This window comes from Ornithorhynchus anatinus, chromosome 2, assembly GCF_004115215.2.
Source record: "Ornithorhynchus anatinus isolate Pmale09 chromosome 2, mOrnAna1.pri.v4, whole genome shotgun sequence".
In the NCBI taxonomy this organism is placed as follows: domain Eukaryota; kingdom Metazoa; phylum Chordata; class Mammalia; order Monotremata; family Ornithorhynchidae; genus Ornithorhynchus; species Ornithorhynchus anatinus.
Window position 1 is genome coordinate 56,074,951 of NC_041729.1, and position 24,370 is coordinate 56,099,320.

Consider the following 24,370-nt stretch of genomic DNA (forward strand, 5'->3'; position numbering starts at 1 on the left):
AACATCTGTGCTTGGTTCCCTATAGTCTCTCAACTGGAGGTTCAATAGTTAAAAGAATAATAAGAGTCTTGTCCTTTATGCTATTTCAGCATGCATATTGCATTCCATTCTCTCAGCTGCCAACCCAAAACGTCAAGAGAGACAAAAGGAGGGAAGTGTTCTTGGGGAGGAAAATGAACTGCATCACTATTGCCAGGCTGGGAAAGATGGTTGGTGCGACAAGAACATAAGGGAAAGAATAAAGGTAAAGCAGAGAACAAGGTGTGCAGGAGCGGTTGCTTATTACAGTTAAAGTGACTTTAGCATATAGGAGCTACTCTGTCATAAATACTGAACCCTGGCCAGGATCTAACTAAAGTAGAATGGTCAGTTCTAGACCTCGAAAATCAATCAATCGACCACTGAACTTACTGTGTGCAGGGCATAGACATGTTCCATGCCCACAAGGAGCTTTTTGAGGAGTGGAGTGACATATCCTTCTAGATTATGAGCTCGTTGTGGGCAGGGAATGTCACTGGTTGTTGTTATATTGTACTTTCCCAAGTACTTAGTACAGTGCTCTGCACACAGTAAACACTCAATGAACAGGAATGAAGAATATCCTAAACGTTTCTGTATAAAAATGATCTGGGCAGCAGATTGAAGTATGGATTGGAGTGGGGAGAGGGCGGAGCCTGGGAGGTAATCCAGGCAGCAATCCAGGGAGGATAGAATAAGTGACTGTATTAACATGGCAGCAGTTTGGATGGAGAGGAAAGGGTGGATTTTAGCGATGTTGTGAAGGTGGGACCGACAGGATTTAGCGATGGATTGACTATGTGGATTGAACGAGAGAGGGGGTCAAGGATAACGCCAAGGTTACGAGCTGGTGAGACAGGAAGGATGGTGGTGCCATCTACAGTGATGGGAATGTCACGGGGTGGACAGGGTTTGGGTGTGAAGATAAGGAGTTCTGTTTTGGACATATTAAGCTTGAGGTGACAAGAGGACATCCAAGTAGAGATGTCTTGAAGGCAAGAGGAAATGTGAGACTGCAGAGAGGAGAGAGATCAGGGCTGGAGCTGCAGCTTTGGGTTTCATAATAATAATAATAATGTTGGTATTTGTTAAGCGCTTACTATGTGCCAAGCACTGTTCTAAGCGCTGGGGTAGATATAGAGGAATCAGGTTGTCCCACGTGGGGCTCACAGTCTTAATCCCCATTTTACAGATGAGGGAACTGAGACACAGAGAAGTTAAGTGACTTGCCCACAGTCACACAGCCGACAAGTGGCAGAGCTGGGATTCGAACTCATGAGCCCTGACTCCAAAGCCCGTGCTCTTTCCACTGAGCCACGCTGAGCCACGCTGTTTCATCCACATAGAGGCAGCCATGGGACCAAATGAGTTCTCCAAGGAAGTGGGTGTAGTTGGAGAATAGAAGGGGACCCAGAACTGAAGCTTGAGGGACCCCTATAGTTGGGGGGTGGGAAGCAGATGAGGAGCCCATGAAGGAGACTAAGAAAGAATGGCCAGAGAGATGAGGAGAACTAGGAGAGGACAGAGACAGTGAAGTCAAGGTTGGATAATGTTTCCAGGAGAAGGGGTTTGTCTACAGTGTCAGAGGCATCTGAGAGATCGGGGAGGGTTAAGATGGAGTAAAGGCCATTGGATTTGGTGAGAAGGAGATCATTGGTGACCTTGGAGAAGGTGGGTTCTGTGGAGTGAAGGGGACGGAAGCCAGACTGGAAGGAGTCAAGGAGAGAATTGGAGAAGAGGATTTTGAGACAGCAGGTGCAGACAACCCACTCAAGGAGTTTGGAGAGGAATGGTAGGAAGGAGATGGGGTGATAACTGGAAGGAGCGTGGGGTTGAGGGAGGGTTTTTTTAGGATAAGGAAGACATGGGCATGTTTGAAAGCAGTGGGGAAGTAGCCATTGGAGACTAAACTGTTGAAGATGATAGTCAGGGAGGGGATAAGGGAGGGGTCAAGATCTTTGATAAGGTGTGAAGGAATGGGGTCAGATGTGCGGGTGGAGGGGGTGACTTTTGAGAGGAGGCAGAAGATCTCTAGAGATGCTGCTGGGAAGGATGGGAAGGTTGAAGAGAGGGTTGGCAGGGGGAGAGATTGAGGAGGGGCAGGGGCGATTTTAGCGGCCTCACACCTGATAGTATCAACTTTCTTCATAAAGAGTGGCCAGGTCATTGGGAGCTTGGGATGGGGGAGACGGCAGGACTGGGGGCCTGAGGAGGGATATCTGGAAATGACCGGAAATACTAGCGAGGATGATGAGCTTGGGTGTAAATAAACGTGGAGAAGTAATTTTGCTGGTCAGAGGAGAGGGCAGAGTTAAAGCATGCAAGGATAAACGTGAAGTGGACAAAGTCAGCCTTTTATAAAGATTTCTGCCAGAAGCGCTCTGCGTCTCGAGCAGAAGAGTGTAGGAGGCGGACCGTGCAGGTGATCCAGGGCTGTGGGTTAATGCTACAAGATCGACGAATGGATGGGGAGCCAATGAGTTGAGTTCAGTAGAGAGGATGGTGTTGAGAGCATCTATTTGGTCATTAAAAGAAGGGTAGTTTGGGTTTGGAGGCTAAGTGGGGTATGATGAGTGGAGAAAATTGGATGGGGTCAAAAGATCAGAGGTCTCTGAAGGGGAATAGTACAGATTTACGGGGAGGAGGTGTGTGGGAGATGAGGCAGATGAGGAGGTTGTGGTCAGATAGAAGGATCTCAGAATTGGTGAGTGTGGAGATTGTGCAATGGTTAGAGATGATGAGATCGAGTATGCATCCCAAGTTGGTGAGTCAAACAATCAAGAATTCTCTGAGCAAGACAAACTATGATATATTTTAGGGGTTTACCAGTCAGGTGCTCACACAAATTTGAGAGTAATGGGCAGATACAAGTTTAATAAAGTCTAATGTGACATCAAGTGAACAGCTCTGTAGAACTCGGGATAAACTCTCTGCTCAAAAAAGCAGTTTCCTAAGGGTACAACTAAAATGTCAAAGTGTTAAATGTCACATGTGCCCACAAGAAATGGAAACAGAACACATTAGTATCAAAATGTAGAGGTCAAGCAAACATTATCCAAAACCTTTCTGGATTCCTCAGCTAAACCGGGGACTTGCACAAAATGAACGAAAGCACATGAAATACATCTAAAACTTAGACTAATAACTAGACTAATAGATGACTGGAGACAACTGCCCACCTTTCTCTGGTTGCGGGCAGAAAAAACATGCCTCTTCTTTCTAAAACTGAAAGAATGAACACTTCCACAGGCGTGACTTTCAGCACCTTAGATTCTAAATGGAAAAGGAAATTCTTCATCTCCCTGCCCAAACACACTCCTTCTAACTTTTCCATCACAGGCAGCTACACCAACATCTTTCCTGTCTCAGAAGCTTTCAATCTCACTGTCATCTTTACCTCTTATCATCCATTTCTCACTGTCAGCCCATCTTTAAATCTCATTAGTTTTTCCTTCTGGTCCATCATCGGTACTTACTGAGGGTTTACTGCGTGCAGAGCTCTATACTAACTTGGGAGAGTACAATAAAACAGATTTGGTAGATACGTTCCCCAGACTCACGAGCTTCCAATCTTGAGGAAGAGCCTCCAAAACATTTCTCACATTTGTTTCTTCCATTCCACACTTTTGGTCATCTCTCTGGTCCAAGACTTTGTCATCTCAAGGACTTATTACTACATTAGACTTCAGATTCCTTTCCAATCTTTCTGCCTCTGACTTCTCTATATAAGCCCACTTGGTTGCCGGGGCAATCTTCTTATAAGGCCATTCTGAGTGCATCACTCAATCCCTTAAAAAATGCCAATGACTACTCATTTTCATTCATTCAATTGTAATTATTGAATTATTTAATAATTTATTCATTATTACCTTGTGCAAAGCACTGTATTAGTGCCTTTGAAAGAGTACAATACAACAAACAAAAGCATTCCCTGCCTACAATGAGCTTACAGTCTAGAGGGGGAGACAGACTTACTATATAGACGTAAATAAATAAATTACAGATATCCACATATGTGCTGTGGGAATGGGAGGAAGGATGAATGAAGGGAGCAAGTCAGGGCGATGCAGAGAGAGTGGGAGAAAGGAGAGGAGGGCTTGGTCAGGGAAGGCTTCTTGGAGGAGATGTGCCTTCAATAAGGCTTTAAAGTGCGGAGAGTAATCGTCTGTCAGATATGAGGTAGGAGGGCGTTCCAGGCCGGAGGCAGGACGTGGGCGAGAGGTCAGCAGCGAGACAGATGAGATCGAGGAACAATGAGAAGGTTGGCATTAGAGGAACCAAGTGTGTGGGCTGATTGTAGTAGGAGAATAGCAAGGTGAGGTAGGAGGGGACAAGGTGATTGACTGCTTTAAAGCCAATGGTGAGGAGTTGTTGTTTGATGTGGAGGTGGATGGGCAACCCCTGGAGTTTCTTGAGGAGTGGGGAAGCATGTTCTGAATGTTTCTGAAAGAAAATGATCTGGGCAGCAGAGTGGAGTATGGACTGGAGTGGGGAGAGACAGGAGGCAGGGAGGACAGCAAGGACGCTGTTACAATAATGGAGGGTGGATAAGATACGTGCTTGCGTTAATGTGGGAGGAGTTTGGATGGAGAGGAAGGGGTGGATTTTTAGCGATGTTGTGAAGGTAGAACCTTCAGAACTGACATTTTCAGCCGCATCAAACAGAAACATCTGACCACTGCATTCAAGGTTCTCTGTCAACTCATTCCTTCTTCCCTTCTTTTCTCTTTGCACTTAGCTACTACATCCTAGATGGCAATCTTCTCAATGGGCCTTGTTTTTGACTCTCCCAGGTTTACTCATGCATTTCCTCCCTGCTATCTGGAACTCCATCCTTCCCCACCACCCCCAATTCCTTTCTATCCTAAACGCTATTTCCTTCAAGAGGCCTTCTCCAATTAATCCCCACTTTCTCTTGTAATCCTATCCCTCATTCTTAACACTCATGTGGATATCTGTTTTATCCATTAATGTTTTATTTTAGAAATCAGTTATATCTACGTTTTATTATTGTTCCTGTTCTCTGTTTGTTATATATATATAACAGTGTGTTTCTCTCTACCCCCAGTAAATAATAATGTTGGTATTTGTTAAGCGCTCACTATGTGCAGAGCACTGTTCTAAGTGCTGGGGGACATACAGGGTAATCAGGTTGTCCCACGTGAGGCTCACAGTTAATCTCCATTTTGCAGATGAGGTAACTGAGGTCCAGAGAAGTTAAGTGACTTGCCCATAGTCACACAGTTGACAAGTGGCAGAGCCGGGATTCGAACCCATGATCTCTGACTCCCAAGCCCAGGCTCTTGTCACTGAGCCAAATGAAGCATGGACTAGTGGAAAGAGCAGAAGCCTGGGAGTCAATGGATCTGGGTAAAAATGGCGGCTTTGCCACTTGCCAGATGTGTGACCTTGGGAAAGTAATTTAACTTTTCTGGGCCTCATTTTCCTCATCTGCCAAATAGGGAATCAAAACCTGCTATTCTTCACCTTAGACTGTGAGCCCCATGTGGGGCAGGGACTGTTTGATCTGATTATCTTGTATTTTGCCCAGTGCTTTAATACAGTGCTTGGCACAGAGTAAGTACTAAAGAAATAACAAAGTTATCACTATTAATAAGCTTTTTGAGAACAGGGATCATGTTTTTAACTTTTTAAGTTTGCTCTCTCACACCTCTCATTTTTGGCTCACGATAACTTCAATTCAACACTGGTGATGATGATGCTTGTACACCTAAAAAGGAGATTTTACACACACGAGTATTTTACATGAGTATTCCTAGAGCTAAGACAGATGAGCTAATAAATAATTCTGGAATTTGTTAAGTGTTTGTTTTGTAGCAAGCACTGGCGTAGATGGAATCAGATCATGTTCAGTCCTTGTTCTACATGGGGCTCACACTCTAAAGGTAAAGAAAAACAGGTGTTGAATCCACATTTTACAGATAAGGAAACTGAGGAAAAGAGAAACTAAGTGATGTTCCCAAGGTCACACAGCAAGTGGATGAATCGGAATTAGAACTCAGGTCTCTTGATTCACAATGCACTAGGTCACACTTCTTCTAGCACTCATGCTTTACATCTGCCTAATTATTAGGTTATTTGTCCCTTTTGTGAATATGAAAGGGAAACTCCCCTCTCCCTCTGAGCCTCCCTGCTCTACTAACGGTGCTCTCTAAAGTGATACTCTGATCAAAAATGCTTACTGAAAGTGGTTCCTTCAGAAAAAAGGGTTAACAACATGGTTTTAGCTTACTCCTGTTCCTCCTTAGCCATCTGAAGGATACCAAAAACCTCCATAAAATCTATGCTGAAAACAGTCAATCCAAGAGAAATCAGTGCCACAGTTTGCCCCTCTCCAGATCTCAGTTGCTTTAACTCAATCCAGTGGCCTAGGAACACACTTCTCATTTTGAGTGCAGAGGCAAAAATAGTTCAGGGCTTCAAAGGGCGGGAGAGTGTGAAGAGTCAAAGGGCCAGAAAGACCAGATTTGGGTCTTTCAGCCACGTTCAAACCCTCTTCACTCTTTCAAACCCAGCGTGGAAGCTCTCAGGTTTGGCAGAGACGGGGGATGAGGGAGTCTCGGGGGGTGTCCAGTCCAAACTGCTGGGGGATGGAATCCACCGCTAGAAACCAGCGGGGACCTCCATTTCCAGGACGTTCACTCTCTTAACTGTAGAGGCAAGGGGCCAAACAAGGATTTCAAGCCCTGCGGTGAATTATTCTAATGTGAGTAGGCAAAAGGCATCAAGCGCCAGCCATGCAGGACCTCCGAATCTTTAGCTCAGTCTGCCCTCCCCTCTCACCCTAATTTTTGGGGTTCAATCCAATCTCCCCTCTCACTCTATTTACTCTGCTCAGGCCTTTCACTGTACTAGGAATGATCAGTCTGACCTCTCCTCTCTCTCTACAGGGCATGCTTACGAGTGGAAACAAGGCTGCCAAACTAAAGCAAGAGCTTGCTGGGATTAATATCTAATCCCAGTCATTGAAATAGCTTAATTTCAAAAATTCAGTATACATGGAGGAGGCCAAGAAATCACAGTAGAAAAGAAAGGGGAATCCAGGCACAACGCCCTCAGGTATCAGGTAAGAACCAGACTGTTAGTCAACACCAGCCATGGAGGAACATCCCCTTCCTTCTCCAGATTAAGAGAGGCAATTCTGGGGGGATGAACTGTTAGGCCACGATTAGCTTCCTCCTTCAGCTCTGTCTTACAAGTAGTCAGTCACCTAACACGGGATCTGTTACAATATCTTTTGGGTCGGTGGTAATGATAGATGAGTTTTTTAAAATTTTTTGGAGTGATGTAGTCTGGGGCAGCACAGGGAGTGTGATTTGATACAAATCAAATTTGATTCTGTGGCCAAACTGTACTTTCCAAGTGCTTAGTACAGTGCTCTGTACACAGTAAGTGCTCAATAAATACGATTGAATGAATGAATGATACAACATACTCTGCACACAGTAAATGCTCAATAAATATGACTGAATGAACGTATTTACCAACATATGTCTGGTTTTGAACTATAGAATACTCAAGATTCCAAAAAGGCAAATAAATAATAATTGCATTTGTTAAACGCTTACTATGTGCCAAGCACTGTTTTAAGTGCTGGGGTAGATATGACGTAATCAGGTTGTCCCACTTGGAGCTCACTGTCTTCATCCCCATTTTACAGATGAGGTAACTGAGGCACAGAGAAACGAAGTGATGATGTAAGTGAAACTCTAACTGAGATTTCATAAAATTCTCCCAAATTCTCATTTTCAAGAAGGTTCATTATATCCAAATGCGACCAACTGCCTATAGTTGCAGTACAACTTGCTGAGGTGTTTTGTTTCATTAAAATGAGGTTCTCATTATAGGCCAATCTTGTACAGGTTTTCCCTGTAGTGGATTTGTATACTGGAACTGGAAGCTGCTTAATACTAAAATGCATTTTCAGGCCAAAACATTGCAATAAAATACAGATGATAATATCATTAAAAAACTTCTGAAGCTCTGTGAGGGTCTTATTTAATTTTTTTAATCTATCAATCGATTTAGAGTGAATTCAGCATGCCATGCCTACAGCCAGATAAATGAGGCAGTTCATTCTGTGCCTTTTTTTTCTTCCATTCCACTCCCTGAAGCAAATTTTATAAAATGAACAATCTAGTTAGAATATATTCCCACACACATTTGATTTTATTTTCTCTCATAATGAATGGCTTCATTCTTTAATGAAATCATACAATAAAAACACAGATTATCTGCAGCTTTCTCTTCCCACTGTGATCAAACTTGACCTGGAAGATTTTTTTTAAAACTACTGTTATGCATGGATTGCTTTTTCTTAGAAATCTGTGCACAGTTCTAGAGAACATTTTGTTAGTAGATAACACCCGGAACAATCTGAAAGTTCATGCACTTTAAGGCCATCAACCAGGGGTGATGCCCTTTTAGGAGAAGAAGAGCCAAACAAAATGGAACTCCTAACCAGCTGGAGCACAGACAGCCAATCATGTAATTTCAACACATTAATATAAGTAATAATAGTAATAACAATTGTGCTATTTAAGTGTTTACTATGTGCCAGGCACTCTACTAAGCACTTGGGTGGAAACAAGCAAATCGGGTTGGACACAGTTGCTGTCCCACAGGGGCCTCACAGTCTCAATCCCCAGTTTACAGATGAGGTAACTGAGGCAGTGAGAAGTGAAGTGCCCAACGTCACACAGTAGAAAAGTGGCGGAATCTGTATTAGAACCCACCACCTTCCGAATCCCAAACCTGAATCCACTACACCACGCTGCTTCCCCGGTAGTTTACTTCATGGTGAACATGAAGGTTTTAAATGCCTTGGCCCCCACACCTGGATATCTACCGCTTGCCTGTGGCTGTCGGGATTAGCTTTTCTGGGGGTCGCGGGGGGACGCTCAGGGCTTCTTGGCTTTATGGTTCTCCCATGTGACGCCTGACATCATAGCAACGGGAGGTCAGAGATACTTCTGGGCTGCCTTTGAGAAAAAGGGGGGCAAGGAAGAGGAGTGGAAGGAACAAAGAGGAAAGGGGTGGGGCGGGGGGCTTCTTGCTACCTTAGGGGCCTCGAAGATGGGGAACCTGATCTGAGGCCTTCTGGGGGTTGGGTGCCCACCTGCCCCGCCTGATGGAGGATTCCAGGCCGGGTGGATTGCTTGGAGGATTACGCGGGGCTGAATTCCCACTGCCGTCAATCTGGCAGCACTGGGCCTGACAGAGAACAGTGGGCTCACTCCATCTGCCTCTGGTTTAAGGTGGGTTGTGGCGGTCGTTCCACTCCCAGTTGTGTCCCAGTACACCGTGGGGTGTTCGGTGGTGTCCTCCACTAAAGCCCAAGGCCCTAGGAGGTGGTTTTAAATTCATTCATTCATTCATATTTCTTGAGCACTGTACTAAACGCTTGGGGGAGTACAATGTAATAGACACATTCCCCGCCCACAGTGAGCTTACAGTCTAAATGTCTCTTGCTGCTTCCTTGGTTTAAGGGCCACATTTCCTTGCGAGAAGCAGCACGGCCTAGTGGAAAGAGCACGGGCTTGGGGGTCAGAAGACCTGGGTTCTATCCACTTGTCTGCTGTGAGACCTTGGGCAAGTCACTTAACTTCTCTGTGCCTCAGTTATCTCATCTGTAAAATGGGGGTTAAGACTGTGAGCCCCATGTGGGGCGGGGCGGGGCGGTGTCCAACCTGATTTGCTCTTATCTACCCCAGAACTTAATACAGTGCCTGGCACAGAGTAAGCACTTAACAAAAACCACACAAAAAAAGGAAGAGCCAGATAAGTCTCTTGAGTCATAGGTTGCAGATCCCTACTATTACCCATTCATACACATACATGTTAGTATTTTCAGATTTGCACAGTCCTATTAAAAATAAGTCAATTTCCTCAGTGCTTAGGTTAACACTCCGGTAGTAAATTTGATTTCACACATAATGTGTACCCTTTCCCATCTACTTATATTGTACCTCTCCCAATGCTTATCAATCGATGGTATTTATTGAACACTTTCCGTGTGCAGGGCACTGAACTAACCATTTGGGAGACTACAACTAAACAGAGCTGGTAGACACATTCCCTTCCCACCAGGAGCTTATAGTCTAGATGGGGAGACGGACATTACATAAATAAATAAATTATGGTTATGTTCCTAAGTTTTGTGAGGCTGAGGGTGGGTTGAGTATCAAGGGCTTCAAGGAAACAGGTCAGAGTGCATAGATAATGCAGAAGGGGGAGGGAGTAGGGGAAATGAAGGCTTAGTTGGGGAAGACTTCTGAGAGGAAAAGTGATTTCAGTAAGGCTTTGAAGGAAGGAAGAGTGGTGATCTGGAGGATATGAAAAGGGAGGAGAGTTCCAGGTCAGAGAGGAAAAATGTGGGCAAGAGGTTGGTGGCAAGGTAGATGAGATGGAGATACAGTCAGTAGGTTGGCATTAGAGAAGTGAAGTGCACGGGCTGGGTAGTAAGAAGAAATCAGAAAGGTAAGGTAGGAGAGGGCGGAGCTGATTGAGTGCTTTAAAGCCGATGGTAAGGAGTTTCTGTTTGATGCGGAGGGGGAGTTTATTATTATTATTATTATGGTATTTGTTAAGTGCTTACTATGTACCAGGCACTATAATAAATGCGGAGGTGGACACAAGCGAATTGGGTTGGACTCAGGCCCTGTCCCATTATAATCATAATAATTGTGGTATTTGTTATGCACTCGGTATGTGCCAGGCACTGTACTAAGCGCTGGGGTAGGTACAAGCAAATCGGGTCGGACTGAGGCCCCGTCCCACATGGGGCTCACAGTCTTTGAGGAGTGGGGAGACGTGAACTGAGCTTTTTTTAGAAAAATGATCTGGGCAGCAGAGTGAAGTCTGCACTGGAGTGGGGAAGAGACAGGAGGCAGGGAGGTCAGCGAGGAGGCTAAAACAGTAGCCAAGACGGGATAGAATAAATGCTTTGAGGGGTAAGTGCTTAAACAAATGCCCCAGTTATTACTGATAATAATAATGATTATTAATAATGACATTAATAATGATAATCACAAGGCATCATTTGGTTCCCTATAGTCTGGAAGAGTTAACGCTCCTCCCAATTAACCACCAGTGCAGGTGTGCGAGTGAATGTGTGAGTGTTTGTGAGTGAGTGAATGAGTGTGAGAGTGTGTCTGAGCGTGCACGCAGTCATGTGAAGTAAGCAGTGCCATGAAGCAGCATGGCTTAGTGGAAAGAGCATGGGCTTGGGAGTCAGAAGTCTCCGCCACTTGTCCGCTTTGTGACTTTGGGCAAGTCACTTAAGTTCTCTGTGCCTCAGTTGCCTCATCTGTAAAATGGGGATTATGACTGTGAGCCCCACGTGGGACAATCTGATTACCTTGTATCTACCCCAGCGCTTAGAATGGTGCTTGGACCATAGTAAACGCTTAACAAATACCATCATTATCATTACTATTATTATTTCAGCACTGGTCTTCCCTTCTGGAAAATGGGAGAGAAATGGTAGGTTAAATATACTGGCGCAAAGAGGCAAGTTAGCCTCTTCCCCTTCTCTCTGCCGTGAACATTTAGGTAAGAGAATGTGTTTGCCTCCCTGCTTTAATAGCTTACAGTAAGATTAACTCCTTTCTACCTCAATTTCCTCCATTACAACTCTAGCCATGACAACCTTAACAAATAATGTTTGGAAGCTAAGAGTGTCTAGACATTTAATTTCTTGGAAACCGCTATTGAATCACTCATCGCTGGATGAATGGAGACACCCAAAGGCATTTGGAAATTGATCTGTGTTGCGTTTGGTTTCAAAGGTATAGAATTAGGAGATGAATTTAAAAGTAGATCATAAAAAGGGACATTAGCTTTTGGCATAGGACTAGGTAAAATTGGATTTTAATCCTCTGAAGGAAGTTGAATGTAAATCAACTCAATCTGAACTTCAATGCATTTTTAATTGGTACAAAATATCCCTGCTCTTTGACTCAGCCACAACGAAGAGAGCGTAGGGTTAGGAACAGAAAATAAGACCCCGCATTGCTTCAGGGTGGAAGATTCCCAAATCTGATTCCTTGCAAGTCCTGAATCAGAAGTCTGACTTTTTCACTTAGGAAACAAGAGAATCAGCAATTTCCCTTGATTTAGTTTTCACTCAAGGCTGGTGAAAAATCCTGTTCCATCAAGGAAGTTTTAAGGATTATATATTTGCCACTTTTCAACATAAGGTCAGAAAAGATTATTAACCTCTGAGGTGAGGCGGCAGGTAAACATTTCCAGAGGAAACAGGAGAAGGGGCTGGTGCTTCCAGCTAGGAATCGTTCTGTTGGGAATAACAGAGTTTACATGAGAGCATCGGGGGAGTTGGGGAGCGGGATCTGGGCAGGTTCCTGAAACTTCCAAACTCACAGTGGGAGCTGGGAGAGTGTGAAGGAATGCCATGAAAACAAAGGGAGGCGCCACAGAGAGACCTGATGCCTGAGTCCATATTAACTGGGTTTTGCACCACAATAAATAACTGGGATCACATGGCATCATTTTTTTTTTCCTCCGAAAAGAATGTGGATTGAGTTATAGAAATGATGGCATTCTTTAGGTGAATTTTGGCCTGGTGGTGAAATAGGCCAGGGTATGGAGATAAGTTTGAGGGGGTGGTAAATTTGTGACCTCTTCCCAATCCTCTTTCCTTCCCTACTAGCTACCTTCTGCTGTGTGACCTTGAGCAAGTCACTTAACTTCTCTGGGCCTCAGTTCCCTCATCTATAAAATGGGGATTCAGAGTATGAGCTCCATGTGGGATAAGGAGTGTCCAACCTGAAACAGTATGGCTTAGTGGAGAATCAGCGTGGCTCAGTGGAAAGAGCACGGGCTTAGGATCAGGGGTCATGGGTTCTAATCCCGGCTCCGCCGCCTATCAGTTGTGTGACTTTGGGCAAGTCACTTAACTTCTCGGTGCTTCAGTTCCCTCATCTTTAAAACGGGGATTAAGACTGTGAGCCTCACGTGGGACAACCTGTTTCTCCAGGTTTATGTGTGAAATCCAGGATAGAGGACTTGCCCAAGATGAAAGTATCAGAAATAGATGTGGATCAGAATCTCTTCCTCCTTGTTCACTGCCCTATTTTCTGAACTCAACTGACTAATAGAGAAACAGTGGGCCCAAAACTCAGTCCTCTCTCTTCTCCTTCTGAAGTTATAACGTCTCTGAAATGTGAAGCAGGAACTAGAAGAAATGAAAGAGTAGGGAAGAGGTGTTTACCATCCAGACATAGTGCTGTACTAAGCACTTGGGAGAGTACCATATAAATATGTCTTAATCCTCTACTCATTTTCTCTCACCACAGAAAGCTCCATTCTGGTGGATGATGTTACCAGGTCATGCTGTAGGCCGGGAAGGGGCGAATGACGTCAGTCAAGAGTATTTATTGGGCGCTTTCTGTGTGCAGAGCACTGTACTAAGCCTTTGGGAAGTACAACATAACAATAAAAAAGACACGTTCCCCGCCCGCAATGAGCTTACAGTCTAGAAGGCCACGTGTTCCTCAAGGCCGGATGCTTTGGATCACCGCTGCTGACCTCGCTACTGCTCAGTTCAGTGGTTTTCTAGATTTCTAAGTAAAATGGGTGCCAGTTCACATCAGGGATCTCATTTTTGAAAATTAAATCAATGGTTCTGTTGAAGTGGCTGATGAGGAAATTTAAAAAAGACCCAAACTATTTTAACAATCCTGAGAAAACTCCAGACAAAGCTCAGAACCACTCAAGTGGGTGTTGCTGACAAAAGCTGTTCTGGAAAGCCTACCCGATAGGAGATTACTCTTTCCAAATCGGTCCGCCTGATCGATGAAAAGTGGCGGCGTGAAAGGTTGGTAGTGACTCGAGCCAGTTGGCCCGAACGGGAATAAGATCTGTCTGACCTCCTAAGGCAAAAATGTTTTCCCTAAAATGCCGGTTGTCCTCAATGCACCTGAAATCCTATAGACTTTCTGGCATTGCTTCCCTTCCCTTCAGCCAACTGTTTCCACATTCATTGTAGCAATACATTACTCCCACACAGCACATGGCCAATTATGCCCAACCTTATAAACCATTCTAAATATTGCCAGGTTTGTTCTACAAGATTACACAGTCTTCCGCCCTGTTTGCAGCCACCCCCTGCAAGTTCGGATCTTGGTAAGCTCGCTCTCGACACATTTGGACTCTGCTGGTGCTGGCTGTGATTTCCAGGTGTACACTCCATTTCCATTTTCTTTTGGGAATCGCCGAATTCAGAGCCGGAGGGAACCTCAAATATCACCTGACCCACTGCCCCCACTCCATGCACACAGAAGACCGAGCCTTCCAAGGGAGAAGTCATTTTCTCCACCGGACCGTGCTGGCGGAACTGACTTAATAATTAATGATGACGACTGTGGTATTTGTTAAGCACCTTCTATGTGCCAAGCACTCTATTAAGCCCTGGGGTAGATGCAAAGTATTCAGGTCACACACAGTCCCTGCCCCAACCAGAGTTCACATTCTAAGTGAGGAAGAATAGATATTGAATCCCCATTGTACACATCTCCCTCAGGCAGGATGGCCTAGTAGTGGATAGAGCCCGGGCCTGGGAGTCAGAAGATCATGGTTCTCATCCCGGCTCTGCTGGGTGACCTTGGACAAATCACTTAACTTCTCTGTACCTCAGTTACCTCATCTGTAAAATGGAGATTAAGATTGTGGGGCTGTGTCCAACCTAATTACCTTATATCAACCCCAGCGCTTAGAACAGAGCTTGGCACATAGTAAGAGCTTAACAAATACCATTATCATTATTACCATCTCCTCCCGTAGGACTTCCCTGAATAATCTCTCATTTCCCCAGTCTGTCTTCCCCTTACTCCCACTTCAGCAATTCCAAGTCACCTGAGTACTTTTTTATGGTATTTGTTAAGCGCTTACTATGTACCAGGCTCTGTTCTAAGCACTGGGGTAGATATAAGTGAATTAGGTTGGTCACAGTCCCAGTCCCACACGGGGCTCAAAGGCTAACTAGAAGGGAGAACAGGAAAACTGAGGCCCAGAGAAGTTAAGTGACTTGCCCAAGGTCACACAGCAAGTATTGGGCAGAGCTGGGATTCGAACCCAGGTCCTCTGGCGCCCAGGCCCATGCTCTTCCACTAGGCCGTGCTACTTCTCCGGGTCTTCACACCTACCACCCACCCCTATCTTCCGTATGTATGGATGTTTACATTCGATTTTCTTCATCCTACCAGTAATTGTTTTTAGCATCTATCTCCCCTGCTAGATGGTAAGCAGGGACCATACTGCCCTCTCCCAAGCGCTTAGTGTGGTGACCTGCACAGAGTAAGCACTCAATAAATATAATTGATCATTTGATGGTCTTTCTATTCTTAAAGATCTTCATGGGTGGAGGCTCCTCGGCCTCAATCCATTCCAGTATTTCACCACCTCGGTCAAGTCCTTTGTCATTTCTCATCCTTCCAGCTTTAATTTAGGTTGATTTTCCCATGTTTGGACATGTCGGAAGATGAAGGCCGCTATTCTCATGAAAGCCCGTCATATGCTGAAGTGAAATATTAAATTATCTCTGAAAATATACCTTCATCATTCACTCATTCAATCATATTTATTGAGACTTTACTGCAAGGAACCTGTCTACCAACTGTTATAGCGCAAACTCATTGGGGGCAGGGAATGTGTCTGTTATATCGTTATATTTTATTCTCCCAAGCATGTAGTACAGTGCTCTGCATACGGTAGATGCCCAATAAATACAATCGATCGAATAAACTTTTCTTAATAGTAATAATTGCAGTATTTGTTAAGCTCTTACTGTGTGCGAAGCACTGTTCTAAGAGTCGGGATAGATACAAGGTAATCGGGGTGTCTCACGTGGGGATCACAGTCTTCATCCCCATTTAAGAGAGGAGGTAACTGAGGCACAGAGAAGTTAAGTGACTTGCCCAAAGTCACACAACTGACAAGTGGCAGAGGCGAGATTAGAACCCATGACCTCTGACTCCCAAGCCCATGCTCCTTCCGCTAAGCCACGCTGCTTCTTCAACTAAACTTCTTTTCTTCAACTAAAACTACCTCTATTTCTTTCCATTGTGTTCAGGGGACCTATTTTCCATTTCTTTTAATCATTCTGCCCACTTGTCTCAGAGCTTCTCTGAGTAAACCCCAGTGTCGAGCAACTTTTAAAAATCTAATGCCATGTTCCTGATGCTGTTACACTGTAAATATTTGTTACAATATTTCTCCCAAGTGCTTGTACAATGCTCCGCACACAGAACACGCTCAATGAATACTACTGATTGGTTGACTCACCTGGGGGACAACTATGACCTTCAGGGTTTTGTTTTTTCTGCTGCGCTTAATACCTTGCCTGTCTTTCCCCATCCTGTAATTGTGCAATCTCGTCTCTGTTTTCTCCCTTCAGGGGTGCTGAAATTGTTTGAATATACTATTTTGCAGGAGCAATAGTGATGTCAGTGAGCTAGGCAACATTCCCTCAAGAGAACTGACTCTGGCTGTTGGGTCACATGGAAGGTCTCCCCGGCAAGGTTACCTATCAGCTCGCCAGAACGCTAGCAGAAGACTGAGAAGGGTGGAGAGGGAAAGCATTCCTGCTTTTTGGAAATGAAAAAAAAAGACTTTAAAACTCGGTTCTTCTTTGGATACGCTCTCCTCTTTGTAATATCAGTTTTCACTATCCCAAATGGCTAAACTCTAAGAATCAATCAACAGTAGCAGCGTGGCTCAGGGGAAAGAGCCCGGGTTTGGGAGTCAGAAGTCACGGGTTCTAATCCTGGCTCCGCCGCTTGCCAGCTGTGTGACTTTGGGCAAGTCACTTAACTTCTCTGTGCCTCAGTTACCTCATCTGTAAAATGGGGATTAAAACTGGGAGCCCCACAACCTGATCTCCTTGTATCCCCCCCCAGTGCTCAGAAAAGTGCTTTGCACATAGTAAGCGCTTAACAAATACCACCATTATTATAGTATTAAGAGCTTACTGAGTGCAGAGCACTGTACAAAGTGCTTGGGAGTACTTGTAACAGAGTTGGTAGGCAGGTTCCCTCCTCACAAGGAGCTTACGGCCTAGAGGAGGAGCTTACAGCCTAGAGGGAAACAGAAGGGAAACAAGTGAGCAGTAGCCAACTGGAAAAGGCTCAAAAATCAATTCATTCATTCAATCATATTTATTGAGCACTTATTGTGCGCAGAGCATTGCACTAAGCGCTTGGGAGAGTACAATATGGCAACAAACAGACACATTCCCTGCCCACAGTGAGCTTACAGTCTGGAAAGGAGACCCTGATTTCCCACCGCCACTTCCTCCTTCTCCTCCCTAAACTCTGCACAGGTGATGGTTTGGGGCACTCTAAGATCCCTGCATAGCTACTCTCTCAATCAGAAAATGGTATTTATTGAGTACTTACTATGTGCAGAACACTGTACTAAGGGCTCGGAAGAGTACAATACGACAGAATTGGCCAACGTGTTCCCTGTCCTCTCTCTCTCTTCAGTTTTTCTCTTCCTGAGAATACTGTGGGTCCCATGGGGTACATGAACTGTGTTCAACCTGATTAGCTTGTATCTGCCCCACCGCTTGGTACAGTGCCTGGCACAGAGTAAGCGCTTTAACAAACATCATAAAAAAGTGTAAATGCCTCTGACCCGTGATAATAGTTGGATGGAGCTCAGAGATGATAATAGGATAGTTTTCTCCCAAGTCTCCGGAGAGATAGTGAGACCTTCAAGGAGAAGTTAGCCTCCCTCAGAGATCAGAAACGGTGGCTGATTCCCATTCTCTGATGAGCAGAGAGAAAAGGAGAGGATTTTCACTGGGGAAGGAGGGAAAATGGGGTGAAGGGAATGGCTGACTCTACTGGCCACAAACCCTTTATATTTAAACTTTGTAGAGGCTTGTAGTGCCTGGTTTTCCCCACCCCACATGTCTCTACCCGTGAATGTTTAAAGTGAGGAATAACATGACCTACGGGAAAGAACACGGGCTGGGGAGTCAGAGGACCTGGGTTCTAATCCTGTTCTCCCACTTGCCTGCTCTGTGTCCTTGAGCAAGTTACTTAACTTCTCTGGAACTCAGTTTTTGCAACAAACGGGGAGTCAATACCTGCTCTTCCTCTTTGTGAGCCCCACGTGGGACAGAGTTGGTGTCCGATCTCATTAACTTGTATCTATCCCAGCATTTAGAATGGTGCTTGGCACATAGTAAAAGCTTAACAAATACTGCCCCTAGAAAGGAAAATTTGGATAGATTCAAAATTAAATTAAAATTTCCCACTAAGGGAACAATGGCTCCTTTTGACGGAAGACAGGACAAAAATCTTCCTAGACAAGAGCAGTGTTTGTCTATCCACTGAAAAGTTATCCCTCATATCCATCCATCCATCAATAGCACTTACTGTGTGTGGAGAATACAACATACAGAGTTGGCAGCCCATAACAACCTAAGTGTCTGGGGGGGGTGGGGCGGAGAAAACCAACATTAATATAAATCAATAGTAATATAAATCAATCCCACAATGACATTTATTGAGTGCTCTCTGTGTGCAAAGCTTTGGAGAGAGCACTTGGGAGAGTCCGATACAACAGAGTTGGCAGAAACAATCCTTGCCCACGAAGAGCTGACAGTCTAGAGGGGGAGACGGACCTAATACAAAATCAATCCACCAGTGGTATTCACTGAACGCCCGCCCGCCCGCCCAGGTGCAAAGGACGACATAAGTGCCTGGGAAAGTACAAGATAACAAAGTTCTATCTTTTCCCACTCATACGACTGTGAGTATTTCTACATCTAGACTGTAAGCTCACTGTGGGCAGGGAATGTGTCTGTTGTTATATTGTACTCTCCCAAGCACTTAACAGAGTGCTCTGCACACACTAGGCGCTGAATAAATACAACTGAATGAATGAATATTTCTGTTTTCTCTCTTTGGGACAGGGATTGGGTCCTACCTAATTAACCCGTACCTACCCCAGCATACCTACCTCAACACTTTGAACAGCATTTGACACAGAGTAAGTGCTTAAAAAGTATGATTTAAAAAAAAATAATAATCTGCTCAGAGTCAAGTCCAAAAAATTAATTCCCATTCCCTCACTCCCTGTGTCTTCTGAGCACTTACTGTGTGCCAAGCACTTGAGAGAATACAATATAACAATACATTATATTATATTGTTATAACTTTATTTCTGTGTTTCTGTGTGCAAAGCTTTGGAGAGAACACTTAGGAGAGTCCGATACAACAGTTGGCAGAAACAATCCTTGCCCACGAAGAGCTGACAGTCTAGAGGGGGAGACGGACCCTAATACAAAATCAATCCATCAGTGGTATAAATATATTGTTATATTGTATAGTTGGTATACATTCCCTGCCCACAGCGTGGCTTGTGGAAATAGCGTGGGCTTGGGAGTCAGAGGACAAGGGTTCTAATCCCGGCTCTGCCACTTGTCTGCTGAGTGACTTTGGGCAAGCCACTTAACTTCTCTGTGCCTCAGTTACCTCATCTGTTAAAATGGGGATTAAGACTGTGAGCCCCACGTGGGACAATCTGATTACCTTGTATCTACCCAGCACTTAGAACAGTGCTTGGCACATAGTAAGCACCTAAAAAATTCCATCAACATTATTATTATTAAGTCTATAGACTTTATAACCTGAGACAGTAGAGCAAACCTAGAGGAACAAGCCTTATAAAGGTTTACAGTCCCCTAGAAACTATAATAAAAGTGATGAAAATAACAATAATAATGATAATGATATAACAATAATAATAATAACTGTACCAAGCACTGGACTGAACACTGGGGTAGATTCAAGATAATGAGACAGGTCACAAGCCCTGTCCCTTAGAGGGCTCCCACTCCAAGGTGATGGAAAACAGGTATTTCATCCCCATTTTTCATATATAAGGAAACTGAGGCACAGAGAAGTTAAGTGACTTGGCTCCCTGGTCACACAGCAGGCAAGCGGCAGGCCCGGGATCAGAACCAGGCCCTCTGACTCCCACGTTCACACTCTTTCCATTAGGCCATACACTTCTTTACTTGAAGAGATGATTTAGGGCTGATTTCACAATTTAATTTAAAAGGGATAAAAACTTGGATAAAGGAGCACCGAGGGAGGAAAGAGGGAGGGCTGAGAGTGCAAAAGAAACGAAGGTGAATGGCTGCGAAATGGAAATATCAAACCGATTCTGGCAGAGTCTCAGCTGGAAGGATTTGGCCTTCTATTCATCCCCAAATACAGATCTGTTACTCGTACCCAGCAGCAGAGAGTAGTAGGCTAATGATGACCCTTGCTGAGATCTCTGAGCACTGAGAGGGAGCAACCCCCTGGCAGATTAGGCTAAAATGTTCTACTCCTTCAGCGGGGCAAGTACAGCGCAGGGGTTTATATGGTATTTGTCAAAGGTTTTACTATGTGTCAAGCGCTTTTTTAATATGGTATTCGTTAACCATTTGCTAGGTCTCAAGCATTTTTTTAATATGGTAGTTGTTAACCACTTAGAGTCAAGCACTTTTCTTTTTAATATGGTATTCCCCGAGCGCTTACGATGTGTCAAGCAGGAGGAGCATAGGAAGAAAAAGGGGTATTGAATCCCTGTTTTGCAGTTGACGAAACTCAGTGACAGAGAAGTTAAGTGACTTGCCCGAGGTCACACAGCTGGCAAGTGGCAGATCCGGGATTAGAATCCAGGTCCCCTGGCCTCCGGGTCTATGCTTTATCCACTAGGCCACGCTGCTTCCCAGGTGGTTGGACCGTAGTTCAACCCCTTTGCCTTGGGGTTGGGGGAATCAATAGGACACCCAGACGAGTTTGTGAGCCAATTACACGTCTCTCATGTAAATCACACTACATCCCAGCACTGTGCCGGGGCTTTGCTCGGGTGCCGGGCTACTCCTAGCATCTGCAGATCCTTCTCTGGGCCTTCCAATCCACCCTCAGGGGGAGGGAGAGACAGAGAGACAGAGAGAGAGAGACAGAGAGAGACTCAGCGATGATTAAATTAGCTTTCATGAGGAAGCTGGCCACCCCAGGGAAACGAATCAAGCCTCCCAGTGCTCCATTTAGTGACTCCAAAGAAGGAATTCATTAAATGATTGATTCATCATAGGGTATTAATTTGAATGGTATTTGTTAAGCGCTTACTATGTGCCGAGCCCTGTACTAAGCGCTAGGACAAGTACAAAGTAATCAGGTCGGACTTAGACCGTGTACCACATGGGGCTCACGGTCTTAATCCCCATTTTATGGATCAGGTGACTGAGGCACAGAGAAGTGAAGTGACTTGACCAAGGTGACACAGCAGCATAGCTGGAATTCAAACCCAGCCCTTCTGACTCCCAGGTCCTGACTCTATCCATTAGGCCATGCTGCATCTCTAGTAGTAATAATAACAATATCAATGGCTAGGAGATTTTCATCTCAACAATAAAATCTCAACAATAAATTAGAATTATTGGCTTGGTTTAAGGTGGTATTGTCATAACATATAGAGACCAGCTTAATTAAGAAGTGAAAAAATAACATTAATATGCCAAGCAGCGTGGCTTTGTGGATAGAGCACGGGCCCAGGAATCAGAAGGACCTGGCTTCTAATCCCAGCTCTGCTTCTTGTCTGCTGTGTGACTTTGGGCAAGTCACTTAACGTCTCTGTCCCTCCGTTGCCTCATCTGTATATTAGGGATTAAGACTATGAGCCCAGTGTGGGACAGGGACCGTTTCCAACCTGAGCGAATATTTATCTGTCACAGTGTTTTGAACAGTGCCTGGCACATAGAAAGAGCTTAAGAAATACTAATGAAAATAATATTACAATAGCATTATCTGCTCTGCCATGGAGAATGACTCCTATGTGGTAAGCATTCTAGCCTTAGTGTTAACAGCTGGTTGGAGATGGAGCCCATATTGTACACTCCCAAACGCTTAGTACAGTGCTCCGAACACAGTAAGTGTTCAATAGATATGACCTAGTGAATGAATCCCAGGATACTCAAGGAAAGTCTCAATGAGTCCACAGATGAGGAAGGAACTAGACTATTCCCCTCCCTGGCTCCCTCCCTAACCATCCTCTCCAATCTCTCCCTTCCCCTCAAAACAGGGTCTGATGGGAATCATTTGGCTCTGTTGACATGCTTATTTTTCTGAAGATAAACAAGCCAGTATATAGCAAATAAGGGCCTAGGACATCTGAATGACCAGAAGGTGGTCACTGTAAATTGTGGTCCATTGGTTAAATAGACCAGAAAAATAAATCAAGCCTAATTTGATTAAAAGAAACAGCGGGGAAGAAACTTCATGCAAGAGTAGAAATAGTGTTATGTCGGCTTTTAATTGCAGCAAACCTCTGATGTTCAATAGACTTGGTTATTTTTACCACCCTTGTAGTTAAGTGCGGATAGTCCTCTACTTGCTAACAATTGAACGGTCACCAGAATTTCTTCTTCTGGCAGTGCTTCCACCTGAATTCGCTGGGAAAATAATTCCTGAAAATCTCGAGGCCCCAAAACGCTTCTGAGTTCACCAAGTCATTGTTGGATCGCCCCATTGGCATTGGTATTGACTGTGTGCTTACCGTGTACAGCACTTTACTAAAACCTTGGCAGAGTACAATACAATGAAGTCCGTAGATAAGCTCCCTGCCCACAAAGAGATTACATTTTAGAGGAGGAGACGGACATTAAAATAAATGAATAATGGATATGTACATAAATGCCGTGAGGTGATTATGAAGGGCTTAGTGGGTACAGATGTAAACACATGGACAAAGCAGAAGGGAGACGGAGTGGTGAAAAAGAGGGCTTAATCGGAGAGGAATTTGGGAGGAGATGTGACTTTAATAAGGCTTTGAAGGTGGGGAGAGGGGTAGTCTGTCATATATGAAGAGGAAGGTAGTTTCAGGCCTTAAGAAGCTGAGAAGCTGCATGGTTTACTGGAAAGCTTTTCTGGGCCTCAGTTACCCCATCTGTATAATGGGGATTAAGACTGTGAGCCCCACGTGGGACAACCTGATCACCTTTATCCTCCCCAGCACTTAGAACAGTGCTTCGCACATAGTAAGTGTTTAACAAATGCCATCATCATCACTATTATTATTAAAGAGCACAGGCTTGGGAATTCAGAGGTCACAGGTTCTAATCCCGCCTCACCACTTGTCAGCTGTGTGACTTTGGAAAAGTAACTTAACTTGTCTGTGCCTCAGTAACCTCATCTGTAAAGTAGGGATTAAGACCGTGAGTCCCACGTGGGACAACCTGATCACCTTGAGCACCCCCACCCCCAGCGCTACGAACAGTGCTTCATAGTAAGCGTTTAATACCACCATTATTATTATTATTATTGAGGATCTGGGCAAGGGGTCAGCAGCAAGAGAGATGAGATCCAGGTTAAGTGAGTAAATTGGTGCTGTAGCTATTCTGCTTTATGGAGGTTTTATCTGGAGTCTAAGGGACCTGGGTTCTAATCCTGGCTCTGCCACTTGTCCGCTGTTTGACCACAGGCAAGTCACTTCACTTCTCTGTGCCCAATTCCCTCACCTGTAAAATGTGGATTAAGTCTATGAACCCTATGAGGGATAGAGACTGTGTCCAATCCATTTAGCTGGTATCTACCTCAGTGCTTTGCATAGTGCTTGGCACATAGTAAGCACATAAATACCACAATTATTATTATCATCTATAATTTGTGAAAAATAAATATGGTGGTACCCTTTTTAAAATTCCACACCTGAAGTTTGAGCAGATTCTAAGGAAGGACATATAGAGATCCCAGTCACACTCACCTTGAAAGAGTATCCTAAAATGAAAGCATTTTTCAACAAGGCACTCTCCTACTTAGTTAAATTCCAATGCACTTAATCCATGACTGTTTCTTATCGCTTGGCATCCAGGCAGGTGAATTCATCAAAGTCACATTCTCTCTCTCTCCCCTCGCTTTTTCCAGAAGGAAAGTTTCTTCTCGTTATTGCTCAGTCCAGCTAGAGACGGATGCCATAACTCTGATTCAGCTAAGGATTCACAGATTACACAATTCTCAATCAGCCGTATTTACTGAGCGCTTACTGTGTGCAGAACACTGTACTAAATGCTTGGGAGAATACGACACAATAATATAACAGACATGTTTCCTGCCCACAGTGAGCTTACAGTCTAGAGGTGGAGACAGATATTAATATAATAAATAAATTATGGATATGTACTTTTGTGTGTGTGTGGTGCGGGGTGAATAAAGGGAGCAAATCAGGGTGACACAGAAGGAAGTGGGAAAGAGGAAATGAGGGATTAGTCATCCACACCCCACCGACCCCAGTTCAGACAAAGAAGGGTAAG

The 24,370-nt window shown here is 44.4% G+C and overlaps 1 protein-coding gene across 1 annotated transcript in view; it reads right to left on the reverse strand.

Moving 5' to 3' along the window:
- The window catches only part of ABAT (4-aminobutyrate aminotransferase), a 137,802-nt gene that overhangs the window by 85,806 nt on the left and 27,626 nt on the right, over nt 1-24,370 (reverse strand). The window lies entirely within an intron of this gene.